The sequence below is a fragment of the Equus przewalskii genome, chromosome 2, assembly GCF_037783145.1.
Source record: "Equus przewalskii isolate Varuska chromosome 2, EquPr2, whole genome shotgun sequence".
NCBI classification, from domain to species: Eukaryota; Metazoa; Chordata; class Mammalia; order Perissodactyla; family Equidae; genus Equus; species Equus przewalskii.
In genome coordinates this window covers 43,669,367-43,691,487 of record NC_091832.1, presented here as the reverse complement: position 1 = coordinate 43,691,487, position 22,121 = coordinate 43,669,367, and the positions used below count along the sequence as shown (strand labels likewise).

Here is a 22,121-nt window from a genome sequence, read left to right as displayed (position 1 = left end):
AGCTTGATTTGGGCTGTTCTGAAGGGGAGCTCGTTTGTAATATATATTGTTCTTGGTGCCGGGAGTTGTACTGTCTCAGGTGAGGAACCAGGAGAGGGAGGAGCAAAGGAGCAGGAGGGGAAAACAGGAGCCGAGAATCCAATTTTTCATATAGTAACAAAACAATACAGTTGTGTATTCCCATAATATCCCTTCAGTTTCTTGGGGTCTGGAGTTGCGTCTATTTTTAGAAACACTTGGACCAATAACTCTGCTTTATGCAGACCAGCTGGAGGGTCTCTGGCTTGGAGAGTTAATGTAAAATAAACTCTAAATGGGTGGCACACAGCATGGCGGCCTGCAATTGTAGGCCAGCAATTTTTCTTAAACAAGCTGAGAGAGTGATGGAAATGATGGCTGTGTTGGGTTCTGTCCCAGAGCTAAGGGCTTTCTGTGAACTGGGGAGTTGGATGGTGTCCAGGGAGACGGAAAGGGGAAGCTTGTCCGACAGCCTCCTGGCTGCTCCGAACTCCGTGCCAGCAGCTGTCCTGCTTGGGCCCCGAAGGGCAGGGAGGCCCCGAGAGGGAGGCTTTCAGGAAGCTGGACTCCGTTCACATGGCTGCATGTCCTGGAGAATTGTCTAGGCACTGGGACTGCGGTTTCTCGGCACCTTGGAACTGAGCACAGAAGGCTTAAGTCTGGCAAAGAAGTGCTGTGTTCTGTAGATTTGTTTGAAGCAGGACTGGGGCAATCTCTGAGCCATCTCAAATTGGAATCGTTTTCTTTGTCAGTCTCTCATGGGTTTAGAGCCCTGCCTTTTGCTGTCTAGAACCTATTTGTTTTTGGAAAAGGTTCTGTCACTGAGATTCACAGCCACTTGCCTAAGCCCTGGCAGCTGAAATGACTTGTCCCTGGGATTCCTGCTGATAAGGCCTTCAGCCATAGGCTGTCCTCAGGATTGTCTTAATCTTCTAAGATTTCAATGTTGTTAATCAGCAAATCATTATTGAATCACTCACCTTTTATTCAAATAAAAGCATTTTAAGAGTTTCAGGGGTCTTTTTCATTAATTTATAATAAGGTATCCACTCTTTTCTTTTCTCAGCCTTTTTTTCTTAAACATCCTATCAGCTGCCCTATGTCTGTCCCTGGGTTTTGAAGCGTTCTCCAGGATCCCTTCAAGCTCATTCTTTTCTTACTTTACTGGGACACCCCAAACAGCAGAAACTTTCAAGAGACCATACTTTTCTCTCTGCCCCAGTTAGAAAACAGTTCTCTCGTCATTGTCTCAAAAAATAAAACATCAGTTGTCTCCCAGTCTAGAAATTGTGCTTGGCTGTTGGGCGGTTATGAATTAATCATCTCCGAGAATCCCCCTAAATGTCAGGTTGGAACTGTTCCAAGATGCTGGAAGTGCAGGGAAGGTTACATTTCTTTGTCTAAATCGAATGAAATCCAGTTCAAGGCCCCATCTGCTGCAATTACAGCTTGGTCCCAAATCTGGAGTTCTTGGGCTCCCACCCCCACGCCGCCCAGGGTTGTATGAGAGTCCAGAAGGGCCCTTCTGTGTGTGACTACCATGGCTTGTCTAGCTCTCCCGAGGCTGGCAGAGGCCATTTGGGGTTGGGTGGCCCCTCTGGTGGCTCCACTCCTTGCTAAGCAGGGTCACCATGAGCCTTGGTTATGTGCCTGGTCTTCACAGGCCCTCACACCCCTTCTGAGGTCCTGCTGCCTCAGCATTGCCATATCTGATAAGCTCAAGTCCCTGCACCCGAGACCCTCTACCTGTGTCCTCTCCTGTGTCCTCTCCCGGGAGAGGCAACATCCCAGATTCAGGCCTCCTCTTGGACAGAACCTCCAGCCCTCTCCCATCTCAGGAGTCGGCTTAGAGATCTTGGAAATACAAAGACCCCTGTCCAGGGATATTGCTTCAGGGTAGCTAACTGACTTCTCTTTCCAACCCTGGAACGTAAGAGAGTTATTTACTTCCCCATGGGGGTAAATAATAATAAAAAATCATCCATTCATCCAGCAAATGTCAAGTATTTGTCAGAATAAATAAATGACTTTCTTTCTGGAAGGCCATCTTTCTGGAAGAAGGAGAAAATACTTTTCTTTCATTTCTGACGAGTCTACAAGACACAAGTTAATTTTTCAACAGATTATCCTGCCAAATTAAATTCTCAATAAACCACCCTGCTGCACATGGTTCTTGGGAAGGAGGCACTATTGCTGTTTTCTAGGGGACACTATGGGGCAGAGATGAAGTGGCTGCCCAGAGTCACACAGTCCATGGAGCTGGAAGCTGAGCTGGATCTTGTGAAGCCAATTCCAGCACTTACTCCACCCACCACAAATGGTGTAAGCTTTGGAGAAGTACAGAACGTTGTCCCTACCTTTAAGGGGCTTGGGATAGTCTCAAGAGGAACAAGAATGAAACCCAAAAAGTTCAATAACAGAACGAAGACAGTGGTGTGGTTAACACCACTATGCTGTAATTGTCTTTTTGCTTGCTTTTGTACTTGTTATTGTTGTTTGTTTGTTTGTCATTAGACTGTGTGCACCTTGGGAGCAGGGGCTATAACTAGTTGGCTCTTGAATTCCAGGTAGGTGCAGAGTCATCATTTTTTGGATGCATGCACCAATGAATGAACGAATGAATGCTATAGGAATTTGAGGAACTGGGTCTAGAAGGATGGGTGTTCCTTGCATAGGTTGAAAGGAATGACAAATATCAGTTCAGGCTGGTGGAGAAGTGTGGTGGGAGAAAAGGGAGGTGGAGCCTGATTGAAGCATGACAACAGCTTTATTGAGATATAATTCACATACAGTACAATTCACCCATTTACAACTCAGTGGTTTTTAGTATATTCACAGAGTTGGGCAACCATCACTACAATCAATTTTAGAGCATTTAAATTACTCCAAGAAGAACCCTACACACCTTGCTGTCATCTTCCAAGCCCCCCAACTCTGGCAACCACTAATCTACTTTCTGTCTCTATGGATTTTTCTGCTCCGGACATTTCATGTAAGCAGAATCCTATAATATGTGACCTTTTTTGTCTGGCTTCTTTCACTCAGCATGTTTTCAAGGTTCATCTACATTGAAGTGTGCGTCAGGGCTTCCTTCCTTTCTTTTTTTGTTTTTACTGAGGCAGCACTGGTTTATAACATTGTATAAGTTTCAGGTATACACATTATAACTTGACTTCTGTATATGCTACAGCATGCTCATCACCAAAAGTGTAGTTTCCATCTGTCACCATATAATTGACCCCTTTTCCCCATTTTGTCCTCCCCCACCCTGGGGCTTCCTTCCTTCCTTTTGCCAAATGATATTTCATGGTGTGGATATAGACTAGCACATCCGGAGTGCAACTCGAGTCAGGTGCCAGGACACCTAAACTGAAGCTGTTGGAGCAGGAGCTTGACCTAATCAAACTGGGAGTCCTGGGAAGCTCAATCAGCAGTAGGATCAAATGAAAGGGGACGTCTGGAGGCAGAGATGAGATGGAGGCTTTCTTGGGTTTCTTGGTGGGAGGTGCTGTTCAGAACTAGGGAACAGAAAGAGAAGCATGAATGGGCAAAATATTTAGGAGGACACATCAGCAGGACCTTCTATAAAAGGGACCTAGGAAGGAGATCTGGCATTTTTGGCCTGGGATCCTGGGGCCTAGGGCAAGAACCATGTGGTGACTGATGAGAAAGGGAAAGATAAGTTTCCACTTGCACCAGGCCTTTTGGAGTGATGGCAGGGACAGTGTTCCATCAGTTGTGGGGCTCTGGAGAGAAGAACTGGGAGAGAAGGCCTTCTTCCTTAAGGAAACTGCCTTTGAGAGGGCAGATCCACCTGCAAGTCAGGTTCTTGGAGCAGGTAGCACATCTGTGATGGACGCTAAGAGAGTAGGTTGCCCAGGAGGAGGTGAGCACAGGCATGATGGTCCAGGAGGGCTTTCTGAAAGACGGGAGCCAAGCTCTCCCTGAAGGTGGATGAGTCATGCACAGGCAGAGGGGAGGGAAGGGACTAGTTTGGATCCAAGCCAGGCAAAGAGCAAGAGCAGGGGCAGGGGATGGGAGAGAGGTAGTGTGGGCCTGGCCCTAGGTTGGACCCTGAAATCTTCAGAGAACATTAGAGAACAAGTCAGGCAGGCAGGGTATTATCAACAGATGCACAACACAGCAAATAAATAGAGCACACTCTATGCACCAAGCACGGGTTAAACTTTTTATGTGGCTCTTCACAGCAACCTGCAGGGTGGATTTTATTATTAGTACTACTCTAAGATTTGGAGAAATTTAGTGCTTACCCTAAGTCACATATCTAAAAATTGCTGAGCCTGGGTTCCTAAAAAGCTTTCATTTTGATGTAAATAAAAGACAGTAATAATTACCGCATGTTTTAGATCGGCAAGACTTAGTCTACCAGCGAGTCTAGTAAGCTTCTAGAGATGAGATTTCAATTCAACCAACACTAATTGACGGCTGGGAATTTGGGATATAAAGCTGAGTAGGACACACTCCTCAACCCAAGTGTCTTGGATGAGCAGAGAAATGACACACTCACACATATAACCTACCCATTTCTCTCCACCTCGATGCCTTTCAGGAAGTGCTTGTTGAACTGTTGCATAAATACGGGAACAGCAGCTGGCCTGGGAAGCTCATTCCTTCTTCCACCTGGTAGAGTGGGTGTCTGAGCAATGACACAGACAGGACAAAGCACAGAGTGAGGTTCAGGATGGGGTGAGTAGTTTGGTGTGGCTGGAGGAGGGTGTGTGGAGGGCAGCCTGGGGACAAGCAGGGAGACAAGATAGGATGCCACCGAAAGAAGCAGGTGAGAGATGTGCGGCACGCACCGGGTGGGGCAGAGTAGCATCTGTCTCCTCTGAAGAATTTTCTTGAACTCTCCCTGCTCCCTGTGCATCAGTCCCAGCACAGTTGGCCGTCCCAGGTAACCCCCCACCTGCTATGCCTGCAGAGCCACCTCCCCAGCTCTTGGCCTGTTTTATGCTGCCAGGGCCATTCAATTCTGCATGGAGGCACTAAATGGGTCTCCAGCAGCTCCAGAGAAAGAGATCCATTTAAACTGCGGGTCCTGGGGAGGAGGCTCCGGGAAGAGGAGCCCTCATTGAGTTCCTGCATTTCGCAGCCTTCTGGAACGAAGCAGCTTTTAGAATTTCAAGCCACAATTTGTATTCAAATGAAGGTCATTTGAAAGGTGTAACATAGTAAACAGCCATTATTTCATTTTGATGGTGGCACTAAAATTATAGTGTTGGTTGAATTATTTTAGTGTGGGACCATTACCATCTCCCTAAAACACTTAGAGGGGTTCTTAGAACGCGGCTACAATCCTAAAATTAGAAGAAAATTAAAAATCACGAAGATGTGGTGGTGGTGATGTAATGTGGGGGAGAGGAACCCTGGGGTGTGGGATACATTCTCTGTCCCTTCACTTTCACGGTGCTTTCCTTGCTGCCCCAGCTGTGGGAAGGGTCCGCTAAGTGCATGAGAAGGGGGTATCAAAGTGCTTTGAGTTGTGGGACAAAAAGGACCCCCCCATCCTTCTGTCGTTCAAGTCCTTAAAAAACCCACCTTTGGGACTTTACTCCTTTGGGCTTTTCTTCCAGAGAGGAGCATCCTTGGAGGAATCCCCTTGGAGAGGCAGTTTGCCACCCCCCATCCCCCCCAGCTACTCCTTACTGTTGAGTTGCCAGGAGCACTTGCTGGAGAAGCTGGCAGACCCTCACTCGCTTGTAGTAGTACTTGGGGCTTGCCCATCAGGGGTCTGCAAGTTTGGGATGGGATTGAAGGCAAGCGCTAGCTTCCCCAGTGGCAGTTACCATTCTGCTACCACCAGACATCCAGAAGCCTTCCTCTCCTCCCATAGGCCTGGGGCTCCTTTCTCTGGCCAGCCAGGGATGGACCAGGCATTAGCATGAAGGGATGGGTCCCCCATAGGGACTCTGCATTGCATCACGGTAGCACCAGGAATCACGAGAATGTAGAGAGGCAGACCCAGGAGAGACTTGAGATCTTCCTCCTTCATGGTGCAAATCTGGAAACTGAGGTCCCAGAGAGACGTAACTCCTGTAAGATTACATGGCAAGTCAGTAACAGACTCAAGACTCAATCAAGAATCTTGGGCTTCCTTTGCTATCACTGGGTATGTATTTTTAAATTTCAGTTCCCCTACCTGAAACCCTCTAGGTCAGTTGTTTGCAGAATTCAGAATCCTTTGGATTTTGGAAGAGTAATACAGAGCATGTGCCGGTACAACCTCAGTGGCTTTTGGAGCAACACGCTATAAGCAAATACATTGATATTTCTGCAGCAAAATATATGAATATTCACACTAAGTGGGATAAATGACTAGAAATTGTGTCAGTTTAGATTAAGTCGTGCCACCAAATGGTGCCAAATTTAAGAAAAAAACTTAGGATTTCCTGAGCTGCTTGGATTCAGAATTTCGACTAAAGGGCGTGGCCATATCTAGTAGTAACATGTGCTCCTTGATAAAAAAGTTGAAAGCTTCAAAAAAGTACCTTTAGAAGATGGCAACTGCACCACATTTTACCAATTTCTAGACTTTCGTCTATGTATTTTTATATAGCTGGGTTCTTCCTCTGTACAATTTTATACTCTACTTTTTCACTTCACATTACATAATAAACGCTTTTCTATGTTTCTGAACACCGAAGCCTTTTTTGATGGTTGCACAGTGTTAGAAGCTGGGCCGTCTTGACGCTCAGCCCAGAACTTTTCTCCCAGCAGTGTGCACTGTGTCTCCACCCTTCAGACTGTAAATCCACCCACAGAGTACCCTCTAAGGATGGGTGAGGCCTCCAGATGCTGTTTTGGGGGAGCAGTGCTTCTGGGCCAGAGCTCAAGGGGCTATTTCCAGGATGTTCCCTCTTCCATGCTGGACACAGGCAACTGAGAGTCCATCAGCTTTGAAAATGAGGGCTGGCACTGGAGAGGTGGCTCTGCGTTTGTCTTCACAAGTGGAGTGCAGAAGGAGGCAGCGGAGTGGGGGTCTTCACCAGGCTCCCCACGTGTGGGTCCTATTTGCTGTCTGTTTCCTCCGTTAATCTCCCCTGGGTCAGGTTGTCCAAATGTGAATTCCAGAAAGAAACTCAGAGCGTATGTGGGGAAACCTGCATTCCTGGAAACCCTTCCTGTCTTGATGATCTTAGAAAATATATTTTTTTTCAGAAAGAGCTAGTCTTTAAGCCCTGTGTAGTCCCCTGAGCCTCACCCCGTCCTTCCTTCTACCACATTCCAGCAGTACTGGCCGCCTTTTAGTTCCAAAGGCACTGACACTCTTCCAGCCTCAGGCCCGTGGTACCCACTCTCCCTCTTCATCTGCTAACTCTTACTAAATCTCAGCTTAAGTCTCAATCCCCCAAATCTACAGGCACCTCTGTCGTAATCTGTCATTACACGACGTGCTTTTCCTTTGTAATACACGTTTCCTCTGCTCTCTGAAAGTAGAGCGTTCCCGTGAAAGCTTCCCTAAGCTGGAATGGCGTAAAGTGAAGAACCTATTACCATTCATTTATATGGGAAAAATTTTTGAGCGTTCTCAGACCCAAAAAATAACCTACCAAAATAAATCGAGAAGCACAGATGCTCACAGACGCAGTTCAAAGCGCTGGCGGCTTGATGCTGGCATGCCGAGTGTAGTTCCTGGGGAAGGGGCTTGGTGGCGCCACTCTTGCTGCTTGGGGTACATACTGCCTCTATAATGGCTTGCTGCAAAGCAAGCTGAACACGATTTTTGCTTTTTGCCTTTTTCTGTAAAAGCGAAAATCCTCTTTGGATTTCCTTCATTTGGCGAAAACAGGTACTAACATAGGTCTCTCATTAAAACGAAGTGGTGTGAAGTAAACCTTCAGGCAGTGGGGGAAACCTGTACTTATCATAACTTGTCTTTGTATATTTAATGTTTTATTTTATTTTATATTTAACTTTTCTACAAAGCTTCATGGAGGCAGGTTCCATAAGTAATTTGTTCACTGCTATAGCCCAGTGTTTGGCACACGGTAGGCACTCAATACATAGATCTATTGAATGGCTGGGTGGGTGGATGGGTGATGGATGGGCGGATGAATAGATAGATCTAGAGGGGAGTAGATGGGAAGATGGATAGATGGATGGATTGTTGGGTGGATAGATGGATAGATGACTGGATGGATGGATGGTTAGAGGATGGCAATACTGAATACGTCTGGGGCATTCCATGAAAATTAAGCTAAGCATCTCAAAATATCTCTAGACCCCTCCTACATTAGCCAACAACATTCTGACTCTTTTGTCACAAGTTACAGAAGAAAACTCAAGCCAGCATGAGAAAAAAAGAGAACTTATTGTGAGGGTATAGGGATGTTTCATGGGGAGAAGCAGGTTCAGGTAGAAGCCAGAACAAGGAACTGGAAGGCCATGCAGACTCTCGCTCCATCTCCTGCCTCTCTGCACATTGCATTGTTTTCTCTTGGCAGACTGGCTCAGTTCTGTCCTCAGCTCCAGTGGCCCGAGTTTACATGTATCAGGTCAGCCACACGAAGAGGCGACTTACAGGCCTTCGAATCCAATCTCAAATTCCTGGGGAAAAGAGTGTGGAGTCATCTACTTTAGAGGGGGCCAGGGTCGCACATTCAGACTGCTGGGGCACACCCCTGTGATGCATTGTAGGGGTCGCTTCCCAGAGAAAGGGATCGTTGTATCTGCTACACTGGTTTTATGTAGGCTACCCTGTGGATCTTATTTCCAGTTTTGGCTAAAGCTCTTACATCCCACTGGATGACCACCTGGCCTGATGCCTGTTAGGTCCTGTGCCCGGGAGCCTGCTCTGACTGCGAGCCTCACCCCTCAGCAGTAAGCGTGAGAAAGCTGCCGGTTTGGAGCCATGAGCACAGGGCCGTGGGACTCACTGCAGAGCTGAGATCAGCCCCGCCAGGCCCAGCCTGGTTTTGGCAAGAGGACTGTGGCCGTAGCTGTAGCGGTCCCCCCGTAAAGGCTTCATGGGTTTGCTCAGGTGAGATGCTGCGGGGTGTTTCAGACGCCCACCGTGAATCAGGAAGGGGCCAACGTCTGGGTTCTGCTCTTCTCCTCTTTGCAACTGGCAAGGTACTGCCATTTCAGAATAGAAATTTCCTCCATGAAAAGAAAGAAACTTCTTTATGCACATTTACAATGCAGAATCTAATTTAGGTTTCAATAAGGGAAGGCACCATTATATCACCCCACTTCAGTGCTTCTTGTCATTACGTTATATTTTTAAAAATACTTTCATCGGGGGCCCAATATACACTTACAATCTCTCTGCATTTATTTTCTTTTAAGAACACATATAATAAAATTCACAGTTAATAGCATGAAAATAATTTCTACAATAACAGTTGTAGCAAATCTTAGAATTGCCAGGGCGAAGGTGGCTAGACAGAGAGGCAGTTGCATCTATTATTAGCAGCGCACAGGGGATTGATGTACAGTGGGCTGCGTGTAAGCAGAAGCCTTCAGACGTGCACTACATTTTAATAGTGAAATTCTCATAGATTATAACTCCCTTCATTAACATTTTCACACATCGCTGACTAACAAATGAGGAGAGAGGCCTTCTGCACTCTCAGATTTATCGTGCTCCGGATGCTCCCTGCACCTCTGTGTGTGGGCAGGAGCTTCATCTTCTAACCTCTGACTGCAGGAGGATTAGCTCTTCCTGGGCTGACCTGTTTCCTTCAGGGATGGGAGAACATTCTGGAATTATAGACTTTCAGACTTTTAAGGGGTCACTCCTGAGTATAGCCCTCCTGGGACTTTTTCTGCATTTCCCTGTTGGCACCTGCAGGTGGCTATCAAAGGATGGCGGGTCTGACGGGACTGGCTCCGCTGCCACACGTCACCCTGCAGGGCGTCCTCCTCCCCAAGACTCTCCCTGCTTAGGTGCTCGAGTCAGCAGGTGGGGTAGGGCATCCTTTCAGCATCAGGGGATGGTCGTTTGATGGAAAGTCTGGGTCTCCTCTAAGCAAGAGGAGCAAAACAGCCTTCTGTCCTCAGCTGAGGCAGGGGACACAGCCCAGAATGTGACAGAGGGAGTTTTGGAGACGGCTCGCTGGGCAGAGCAGATCCCAGAGAGAGGAAAGTGGACTCTGGTCAGGGAGAGGGTGGACTGACTACATGTGGGCACTCTTGTCCTGGGAGAGGCTGAGCGTTTTACAGAGATGTTGGGTACCGTGGTGCCTGCCTGGGAGGGATTTACAATCTAAGGAGGGAGAATGTGGAGGGAGAGACACTGTTCTTTGGTCATTTACCAACAATCATCAGTGGACACATACAAACTGTGAGAGTGAGTGCTGGGGCATGTGGAGAAATGCCACCTAGGCTTACCCCATTAATCAGAGGAGGCTTCCTGGAAGAGTCTGCAAGTGCTGGGACTCCAAGAAGGTGGTTCCTGGTGTGTTGTCTGTACCTGGCACCGAGCAGGTTAGAGGAACATGGAGGATGTGAGTTAAGGCAAGGAGAAAACCTCCCTGGCCTTTGGAGTGGCGGGGGTGCGTTTTTAGCCCAACTTCCCCCGTGAAGTGTTCCTCCTACTTTCTTTCGGGACACAAACCTTTGTGACTCAGGGGCCAATATTTTATAAACTGGCTCTTGGGCAGATTTAGCGATTTGATTGGGCCCCTAATGGCATGTGAGACCCCAGGGGTTGGTTCACTCCAATGCTCCTTTGTGTGTCTCTGACTTAGGGTGAGCAATTTGGTAAACAGATGATCTGATCTAGGCGTTCTCAGCCCTGTCTGCACATTATCATCACCTGGGGGAACTTTTAAAATCTGGGTGCCAGGGACTCTCAGAGACTTTATTTTAAATGGTTTGGGGTTGGGCTCAGGCTCCCCAAATAATTCTGATGTTCAACCCAGGTTGAGGACTCCCGAGACCATTCAGGCAAGACCTGGCCTTCAGGTGAATTAGCTGGGAGAAGAGATGTCTGACCAGAATAGACAATAAAGCTGTGGACAAATGAGGATGCATTTATAAAGTCCCTCTTCCTTTCTCTCCTTTGACAACCTGCAGATATTCATTGCTATCAGATGCAATGCGGGATGCACAGGACCAAATCCTATAGGTTATTATGAAAAAGGGACATCTTGCCCTTGGTCCCAGGAATCCAGATTCCCCTTCTTTCCTGTCACTCCTTCCCTCCTTCATCCCCAGCTTGGGCCACGTGGTACCCACCCCAGCCTCGTGGTCCCTGGGCGAGCATCATCTGCAGCAAGAGCTGGCTTCTGTAATCTTTGATCTCCTCCTGTAACTCTGTGGGGCTGAGCTGGCTCTGTTTGACTTCAGCGCTGCACCATCAGCAGGGGCTGCCCTCCCTCCCATCCCTCCTCCCTGGGAAGATTATCCCTTAACTAAAATCAATAGACCCAGGACATGCTTGGAATCTAGAAGCTAATCTTTCACAAGTTTCATTTTACTGTCAGAGTTCTCCTAGTGGCCATCACTGGGCTATGCAGTGCTGGGGGAGTGGGAGTGAGTGCATGGGCAGGGGCTGGGAGAGGGCCCCTCTGAGGTAGAAGGGTGGTATGGGTGTGCTGTGCTGGATGGCCCTGCTGGCAAAAGGGCCCGGGGTGCTCTGAAAGATGGTGCTGGGTTTCCTTCCCTGTACGGAGCTCCATCCTGCATCCTGGCACCCCATCAAGTGTTAAGGAGCACAGAAGCCAAACCTAATGAAAACCCAGTCTCATTTTGCATAATCAGACGCTATTGAAATGATCCTTTCAGTGCTGCACGCTGCAAATTAACAATCTGACTTATATACAATAAAAGCCCGAGTATTGTACCAAGCGATACTTCTTAGGTGGTGGATACACAGATGGAAATTCATTTAATGAACTACCAGTTCCCGAATGGATCCTAAACTTCTTGTAATTACCCTGGAAAAAACCCCAGTAGAAACTGAAAAAAGCTTTTTGTATGCCCCCACCCCTGCTCCACGGCAGCTAGCTTTCTCCATCTTTAAGGTTGCCTTGTCAGAAATGAGTATCTTTATGTAAGAGTTCTTCAGGGCCTGGCCAACGGGTAGGGTTGGGCTGCATACAAATTAGCCAACTCCATCCCCCTTCCCCAGATTCTGAAAATAGCATGATTTGCAAAGACTTTGGTGCTGAGCAAAATGTGAATTAAATGGTATTGTGAAGAGTTTAATCCGTAACCCTGGGGTCAGCCCGTGAGTAATCTGGCTGGCCGCCCGAGGGATCAGGGAAACCTGGTCTTTGGAGCACTGGGCTGACAGTCTAGCCTCAGCCCATCCTAGGCAGATGATGCAAGCCTGCTCCTGGTAGCTTTCCTTGAGAGATCTTGTTCCAACTGGAGAGGGCATCAGAAGCATTCTGTTAGGCCAGGAATTGCTTTCCCTTTTGATGAGGCAGGAGGGGCAGGGGGACAGGAGGGGTGGAGGTGCCTGGGGCAGACCAGAGCAGAGCCAAGGGCCACCCCCAAGTGAGCCATCTCCCGTCTGCCTCCCACCATCATAGGCCTGATGCAAAGGGAGCAATCCAGGACAGCCTCTTCCAAGGGGACAGTGCCATGGAAGAGGGTTAGGAACGGATGGGCACCCACCAAGAGTGCCCCACTCTATAAGTATCGCAACCTGTTCCATATTTATTATGGGCAACAATTTGACTAACGGAGAATTTAGATTAATAACATTCAGGCCGGAGAAGTAATTTCCTTTGAGAAAGCGATTTACATGCACTCTGCCAGAAAGAGCCGTCACCGCTCTCTTGTCGTGTCAGCTCAAATAATGAAGTTGAAAATAACATGGAAGGTTAATAGGTCCAACTTATCTCCTTAGAACTGAAAAGGAAGATTTACAGTGTGGAGGCTATTTTGCATATTTCCACTGGGAATTGAAAGGTTTTTTTTTTCCCCAAACAAGATTTACAAGAACCGTGGCTCAAGGTCTCTGCTGTGTTATTGCTCCTAAGTGAGGCAGTAAACCTCTTCATTTGGGTGGGAGCTCTCAGGCTTTAGAAAGAGCCATCGCACTGGCCAGGGCTGTTGGAATGCTGGTGCTGGTGCAGAAAGAGTTTCCTCTGAAAGGACAGCCATCTGCTTTAGACTCTGGAAGGTCACATCATTTGTCAACTACTAAAAGAGGTTTAAACATTTCCACCACCTGGATATTTAAAACATTTTAAAAAATTTATTTTGTCATCATTTACTGCCCCTAGAGCTTGCTAGGCTGGCCCTGGGATTGAGGAATATAAGGGATCAGCTGAATTGGAGCAAAGGAGAATGCAGGAGTAGAGTGGCAATATGACTTTTGGATTCCAGGCAAGAAGTGAATGGAAAAGACCCTTTGAGCTCTTTGTCAGCTTCTGAAAGAGCTTTCCTAGGAGGCTTACCCATCCACTTCTGCTAACATCTCATTGGCCAAATCTATCTGCAAAGGGGGCTGGAATGGGCATCTTTTACTCAGTACTTTCCTGCCCAGGATAAAATCGGGGTGTGTTGTTGAGGTAGAAAAGGAGAATAGATATTGGTAGGCCACCAGCATCTTTAGCACAAATGCTTAATGCGTTTATTTTTAATCTTTCTTGTTTTCTGTTAAATGCATTCGAACTATAAAATTCTCTTTGAATACTGCTTAAGCTGTGTTCCACAATTCTTTTCCCTCAATGTTATGTTATGAAAAATTTCAAACATAAAGAAAAGTTGAAAGAGTTGTAGTTAACATCCTTATCTCCATCACTTTAACACTTTGCTCTATTTGCTTGATCACATATCCATTCATGTATGTATTTGTCAATCTTAGTTTGTGATATATTTCAGAGTCAATTGCAGATAACAGTACATGTTGCCCCTAAATATTTCAGAATGCATATTGTGAACTGTTTATTTACTTTTTAAGGTAAGATTTATATATAGTGAAGTGCACAATCTTAAATGTGCCATTTGACAAGTTTTGACAAATGCGTACATCTACATAATCCAAACTCCTATGAAGACATAGACATTTCCATCACCCCAAAAGGTTCACTTTTGCCTCTTCCCAGTCAATACATCCCCTCCATAGCCAATCACTGTTCTGATTTTTTTCACTATAGATTATTTTTACCTGTTCTAGAACTTCATATAAATGAATTCATATAATATGGACTCTTTTGGGTAAGGCTTCCTTCCCTCAGCATGTTTTTGAGATACATCTATGTTGTTGCAGGTATCAGTAGTTTTTTCCATTTTATTGATGAGTAATATTCTATTGTATGAATGTACTAGAGTTTGTTTATCCATTCATTAATGGACATCTGGTGTTTCCAGTTTTTGGCTATTATGAATAAAACTGCTGTGAATATTTTGTACAAGTCTATTTTGGGGATGTGTGTTTTTATATCTCTGGACTAAATGCCTAGGAGAGAATTGTTGGGTGCTATTTTTTTCTTCAAAAAAAACCTGGCAGACTTTTTTCCTAAAGTGATCATACCATTTCACGTTTCCACCAACAACATATGACGGTTCCAGTTACTCCACATACTTGCCAACATTTAATGTTGTCAGTCTTTTTAATTTTAGCCATTCTAGTGGGTGTATAGTGGATCTCATTGTGGTTTCAATTTACATTTCCCTGATGACTAACAATATTTTTCATGTGCTTACTGACCATTCATATATCTTCCTTTATGAAAGGTCTGTTCCAATCTTTTGCCCATTAAAAAATTAGGATTTTCTTTTTATTATTGTCATGTGGAAGTACTTTATATAGTCTGGATGTAAGTCTTTTGTCAGCTACGTGTTTTGAAAATATTTTCTCCTAAGGTGTCGCCTGCTTATTTGTTTTTATAATCGTGTCTTTTCAGGAGCAGAAGTATTAAATTTTACTGAAGTTTAATTTGTCACTTTTTTCCTTTTATAGTATCGCTTTCTTCATCCTCTCTAAGAAATCTTTGTTTACCACTTCTTTGTGAAGATATTCTCCTATGTTTTCTTCTCGAAGCTTTATAGAGTTAGCTTTTACATGTAGGTTTATTATCCATCTTAACTTAATTTTCGTGTATGGTGTAAGGTAGGCGACAACATTTATTATTTTGATATTGATGTCCAGTTGTGTCAGCACTATTTGTTGAAGACTTTTCTTTCCCCATTGGATTGCTTTCCACCTCTGTCTAAATTAAGTGACTGTTAAGAGTGAGTTTATTCTGGGGCTCTCTTCTGTTCAACTAATCTATTTGTCTCTCCTTATGTCAGTACTTCACTACCGTGATTGCTGTAGCTTTGTAGTAAATCTTGAAGTCAGTCCTCCAACTTTGTTCTTTTTCAAAATAGCTTTGGCTATTCTCTTCCTTTTCATTTGCATATACATTTTAGAATCAGCTTGTCAATGTCTATGGAAAAATCCTGCAGGTATTTTCAATGGGATAGTGCTGAAGATACAGATCAATTTAGAGACAATTGCCATCTTTTAAATACTTAGTCTTCCAATCCACAAACATGGTGTATCTCTCCATTTCTTTAGGTCTTTTTAAATTTCCCTCAGCAATGTTTTTTTTCTTTTTCTGCTTTTTCTCCCCAAATCCCCGAGTACATAGCTGTATATTTTAGTTGTGGGTCCTTCCAGTTGTGGTATCTGGGACGCTGCCTCAACATGGCCTAATGAGCGTGCTGTGTCCACACCTGGGATCCTAACCAGTGAAACCCTGGACTGCCAAAGCGGGGCGCACAAACTTAACCACTTGGCCACGGGGCTGGCCCCTCCCTCAGCAATGTTTTATAGTTTTCAGTGTAGAGGTTTTGCACATCATTTGTTAAATTTATTTCTAGGCATTTTATGTTTTTTGGACACTGTTATTAACATCTTCAATTAAGATAATGTATTTGTCTGTTTCTTTCTTTATTTCTATCAATTTTTGCTTCCTGTCTTTTAAGCCCTGTTATTGGGCACATTCACATTTATGGCTGTAATGTCTCACTGATTAATTACTCTATTTGTCATTATGGGATGTCTCTATTTCTGGTAACCCTCTTTGTCTTGAAGTCTACTTTATTTAGCCACTCCAGCCTTCTTATGCTTATGGTTTGCATAATAAATCTTTTTCCATCTATTACTTTCTTTGTCTTCATATTTAAACTATGTTTCTTGTAGACAGCATATGGTTGGGTTTTGTTTTTTCATCCATTCTGACAATCTCTGCTTTTTAATTGGAGTGTTTAGTCTATTTACATTTAATGTAATTATTGATATGGTTGAATTTAGATCTACCGTGTTGGTATTCGTTTTTTATTTGTCTCATCTGTTTTTTATTGATCTTTTGGTTGACTATTTTAAAAAGAATTTCATTTAAATTTCTCTATTGGCTTTCTTAGCCATGCTGTTTGCATGTTTTGCATTTTTTGGTGGTCACACTAGGAAATATAATACCTATTCTTAACTTTTCACAGTCTACTTGCAGTTAGTATTTGTACCACTTCATGTAAATTGTAAGAATCTTGCAACTATATAGTTTAATGTATCTTCACTCCTTTATGCTATACTTGGTATATATATTATATCTGTATTTGGTATAAGCCCCATAATGCGTTTTACTTTTTTTTTTTTACTTTAAACAGCCACATGTATTTTAGGAAAATAATATCTTTTATAATCACTCACATTTCTGAGGCTCTTCATTCCTTCCTGAAATCGGAGTTCCCATTTGTATCACTTCCCTTCAGCCTGAAGAATTTCATTTAAGTTTTCCATCAGTAAGATTTTCTGGTGGTGAATTTTCCTATATTTTATTTTTCGGAATATGTCTTTATTTGCCTTCATTATTGGTGGATATTTTTGTTGGGTATAGACTTTTTGGTTAACAGTTTTTCCTTTTAGCACATTAAGGATGATGTTCTTCTCTCTTCTGGCCTCTTGTTTTTGATAAGAAGCTATTCAGCATTTATTTATGTATCTATCTCTTTTATGTAATGTGTTGTTTATCTCCAGCTGCCTTCAGGATTTTCTCTTTGTCTTTGGTGTTATTCACTTTGACCATGATTTGGTATTTTTTGCTTTGTTTTTTTTTAATTTTATTTGGGGTTTGCTGAGCTTCTTAAATCTGAAAATCTATGTCTTTCAACACATTTGGAAAAATTTTGTCCATTATTTCTTCAAATATTTTTTCGGCCCTATTCTCATCCTTTCTTCTGAGACTCCAGTTGTACATGTATTTGATATTTGTATATTTGATCTTGCATTATTTTTTCACAAATCACTGACGCTTGTACACTTCTTAAAAACAATTTCAGATAGGTCAGGATTTATCAACCCCAGTACTATTGACATTTTGGACCAGATCATTTTCTCTGTGTGGGAAGGGTTTCCTGTGCATTGTATGGTGGTCAGCAGCATCCCTGGCCTCTACCACTAGATGCCAGTAGCATAGCCCCCCAGTTGTGGCAACCAAAAATATCTTTAGACATTTCCAAATGTCCTTTGGGGGACAAAATCACCTCCAGTTGAGAATCACTGAGATAAATCAACAGAAATTATCCAGTCTTCAAGTTCACTAACTCTTTCTTCTGTTATCTTCAATCCAGTGAATATATTTCAGATATTTTAGTTTTTAGTTATAAAATATTCATTTGTTTTTTTTCTTGTAGTTTCTACCTCTCTCCTGAGATGACCTATCTATTCATTCATTACAAACATGTTTTCCTTTACTCACTTGAATGTAGTTATAGTAGTTCCTTTAAAATCTTTATCTTCTAATTTCAACATTGTTTTAATTAGCAATCATCATGCCTTGGATAAACTTCATTGGCTACGATACTGCCACTATGCAAAGCTCAACATTGTTTTAAAATGTAGGTCATTATTATTCAGCTATGGTGAGACCAACAGATCAAGAGACAATTGCCATTGAAACTATAGTTTGTCACTCACAGTTCCCAAAAGGAGAAGGCACAGCATGTCATGGTGGGCTACATGGGGAAGCACCATGGCTTGTCAAGAGGCAGAGGGAATAAGGGGAAAATGTGGGCATGAGACTTTATTGTGATTTTTTGTGGGAAGGGCAAGGCAAGGCAGGGTAAGCAGGGATAGGATTGGCTAGTTTGAATAATTTCAGCAGGCTCTGGGGTGTAGGGGCTGTTCCTATGTGTCTGGTACTTGGCCCTGGGGTAATTAGGGCAAGACAATAGTGATCTGTGTGCGAAAGCCCTGTGAGAGCCCAATAAAAGAGATAATTGGGGTAATGGGCTTCAGATCGGTTGGTTTGCATATGAAAGTTGCACTCCTGGGCAAGTTGTTTGCTATCTCTAGGAATTAAGTAACCCTGGAAGGGGCAGTTCCTTCCAGTGTCAGCAAGGCCCCAAGATGTCAAAGGATCAGAATAAAAAGACATTTTTAATACAAACATTTGTGTCATCTCAGAGTAAGTCTCCATTGATTGCTTCTTCTCTTGAGTATGGGTCATATTTTCCTGTTTGTATATTTTGTAATTTGAAATTGTATTCTGAACCTTGTGAATATATGTTGCAGGGACTTGGGACTCTGTTATGTTGTTCTGAATAATACTGAGTTTTTGTTTTAGCAGACACTTAACTTTGCCAAATTCAAGCTCTAAACTGTCTTTCTTGAGCTGGGCAGCCACAGAAATCTCTGTTCAGGTCTTAGAGCCTCAGCTGGGCTGCTCAGAGTCTGCTCTGTGTGTATGTAATTCAGGGATCAGCCAGGGATTTGGACAGTTTATGCACAGAATTTAGATCTCTTGCTCTGCGGCTCTCTCCTTTTTGGGATTTCCTCCTTCATTTTCTGTTTGCTGTGGTCACACACACTCTGTCCTCTGATTCTACAAGCAGTAAGATTGAAGGTTTCTATCTGAGTATTAGCTGCTCCATGATACTGACTGGAGTCTGCCTCAGGCAAAAAGCAATAAAAAAATGCTTAGAAACTCACCCAGTGCCGTTACCTTCTTCCAAGTGTCCAAATTTCTCCAGTTTCTGCTTGCTTTTAGTCTCTCTCTGGTGTCTTCAGATTAAAAAAAAGTATTTTAAATGTTGGAAATTAAATATGAGCTACTCCTCCATTATTGGAAGAGGAATTCCTTGTGTCTCATAAATTTTGACATATAGTGATTTTACTAGGTATTCTAAGATTTAAAAATTTCCCTTATGATTTTTCTTTTAACATGGATCAATAGGATTTTTTTTAGCTCCCAGATATATTGGATTTGCAAGCCATCTTTTTGTTAATATTTTTAAATTTTATTGTGTTATAGTCTCAAACATAGTTTGTATGATGTTGATTCTGTGGCATTTACTGAATCTTCCTTTATCGCTTACTGCATGTTTAATTTTTGTGAATGATCTATATGCACTCAAAAAGGATGTGTAGGGGTCAGCCTGGTGGCGCAGCGGTTAAGTGCGCACGTTCCGCTTCGGCGGCCCGGGGTTCATCAGTTTAGATCCTGGGTGCGGACATGGCACCTCTTAGCAAGCCATGCTGTGGTAGGCGTCCCACATATAAAGTAGAGGAAGATGGGCATGGATGTTAGCTCAAGGCCAGTCTTCCTCAGCACAAAGAGGAGGATTGGCAGCAGTTAGCTCAGGGTTAGTCTTCCTCAAAAAAAAAAAAAAAGGATGTGTATTCTCTGTTGGGTGAATTCTCTGTATCTTTATTAGTTCAGCCTTAATAAATCTCTTTATCTTTGTGTTTTGCTTTTTGTGTGTTTGAGCTATCAATTTCCAAGAGGGGTGTGTAGTTTCCAACCAAATCTCTTGATTTATATATTTCTTTTCATAGCTCTGTCAGTTGTTACTCTGCATTTTTTTGAGGCCAAATTCTTAGGCGCATATCTTTTCATGATCATTATATCTTCTTGAGTTTTTTCCTTTCAGAAGCATCTAATGTCCCTCTGTTTCTCTTCTCTATTCTTTGGCACTTCTTGCATCCTTTCACTGTGAGGTTTTTACATCTCTCTTTAATTCTGGGAAATTCTTGGTTGTTAGTTCCTCATTTGTTTCTCCCTCTATTTATGTTTCGCTCCTTCTAGGATTCCTAGAATATGGATGTTGAAAGGTCTACTTCTGTTCTCCCTGTTTTCTTTTATTTATTTATTTAAAAAATATTTTCCATCTCTTTATCCTTTCTTGATGCTTTCTGGGAAAGTTTCCTGTGATCTTCTAGCTCATTAAATTATTCTTTTTGGCTATTTATTGAGTGCTTTATTTTAGGAATGACATATGAGATGTCTGCACCTCTGGCGCCTTCATCCCCTTGTTTGAGTCCAGAGGGAGGCCCAGAGCGCTGTACACTCTTGGCATGCAGCCCCACCTCTCCCATGTGTCACATATCCCCTCGCCACCACTCTCTGCCCCTTATCATCAGTCATCACAAGGAGGCTTGACTGCCAGGACCCCTCCCCAGTGAGACCTGTCCTCATTATTTTGTTGGGAATCCACTCCCATCCTCTTTACGTTCTCCACAGCTCTTATCCCTATTTAGTATACACTGCATTTTATTTCTTTATCTTATTTATTTTCTATCTCTCCTGCCAGAATGTATGGGCCAGGAAGTCAGCACTTTTTGTCTATTTTGTTCTCTATTCCTCAGCATCTAGCTCAAGTGTCTGACATGTAGTGGATGCTCAATAAACATTTGCCAAATGAATCAATGATTTATGCTATATTCCTTATTTATTTCACCGATTGTTATTCTTTTATATGAGCTACCTTTTATTGACATCTTCTTTGTTCCAGAAACAGTGCTAGGGTCTTTGTGTTCATGGAGTTATTTAAACATTTATTTACTCATTCATTTCTATATGTTTTTATTGTGGTAAAACATATATATTATAAAATTTACCATTTTAACCCTTTTTAAGGGAACAGTTCGCTGGCATTAAGTATGTTTACGTTATTTGTCAACCATCACCACCAGCCATTTCCAGACCTTTTTCATTTTCCCGAACCAAAACTCTGTCCCCATTAAATGAAACTTCTATGTGTTTCATGCCCAATGTTTCCAGTTGATGGTTCTTTACAACTGCCTGTTGCTACTTTATATTCCCAGTATCTTCCTTTATCTCTTTGAAGATATTTATTTGCTTGGTTTGAATTCTCTTAATTCTGCTTCGTGGACAGATGTGGGCTGTCTCCTGCCTCTCTCTTAGGGTGGCTGTCCTCCCGACAGATCTTGTTACTTTTTCCTGGGAGCCCAGCTGCCCTGGATGGCAATACTCACCTTGGGGAGAGGAAGTGCCCGACTCACATGTGGGCTTGCCTGGTGAGTTTTGGAGAATGCTCAGGGGCAGGGGTGCCCCTCAGGGTGGAGAAGTTTGGTGTTATAAAATCTGGGATAGCTCATTCCCTGATTTCAGGTGCCCCTCGCCCACCCCCTGGCCAGCCTGACCCTGGCAGGCTCTTCTCTTGGAGCTGCCAGCCTTGGTTGCACTCTCCTCGCCTATGGGGTGGAGAGTTTGGGGGCCACCCTGTTGCCTGTTGCAGTTGTCACAGAGCTCCCACCTTCTCCACAGCTGGCGCTAGGTGAGGGGCTGGTGCTTCTGCTCTTTTGCTGCCACCCTGCAGCTCCAAGCTGGGGAAATGGCCACCTGGGGCAAGATGGAGTAGACGTGGGCCACTGGAAAGCTTCCTTGGAGCCCTGCGCACCATGGAGCAGGCTCCTCTCCCACAAACCCCTGCATGGGACTCAATTACCTTTCTTTCCCCCAAGAACTTCTCACAGTTCCTACTGCTTGTTCAGGGGCATCTCCAGAGCATGGAGAGCCAGCACCCTGGGTCACTTCATGTCTCGTGAGCTACCTCTGTCTGAAGGTGCTTTGTTCTGAAGGTTTCTGGGGCAGGGGAGTTGGCTTCCAGTGGCCACACTTGGGGTGGAAGTTACAGAGGAGGGACAGTGACGACTTGAGGAGCGTGTCTTATGTGTGGGGGGACCCAGAGAGGAAGCAGTGGAATAGTCTGGAAGTCTCCCCAGATCCCATGGAGCAGCCCAGGTCTAAGGGGTCACAATCCTGCTAGGGAGCTGAGGGGTTGGCAGGTACCTGCTGGCCCTTTTCTTGGGGACTCTGCCCTGTGGGGCCTGAGGTTCTGGGTTATGTGGCTTCTTTTGGCTCTGACCACAGGTGTTTGACCCATTTACTACA

At 44.0% G+C, this 22,121-nt stretch overlaps 1 protein-coding gene and 1 pseudogene across 42 annotated transcripts in view; one reads left to right on the top strand and one right to left on the bottom strand.

Annotated features, from left to right (window-relative positions):
- CAMTA1 (calmodulin binding transcription activator 1) overlaps positions 1-22,121 on the top strand; it is an 853,189-nt gene that overhangs the window by 168,465 nt on the left and 662,603 nt on the right. The window lies entirely within an intron of this gene.
- Positions 17,682-17,806, bottom strand: LOC139082104 (U4 spliceosomal RNA; annotated as a pseudogene).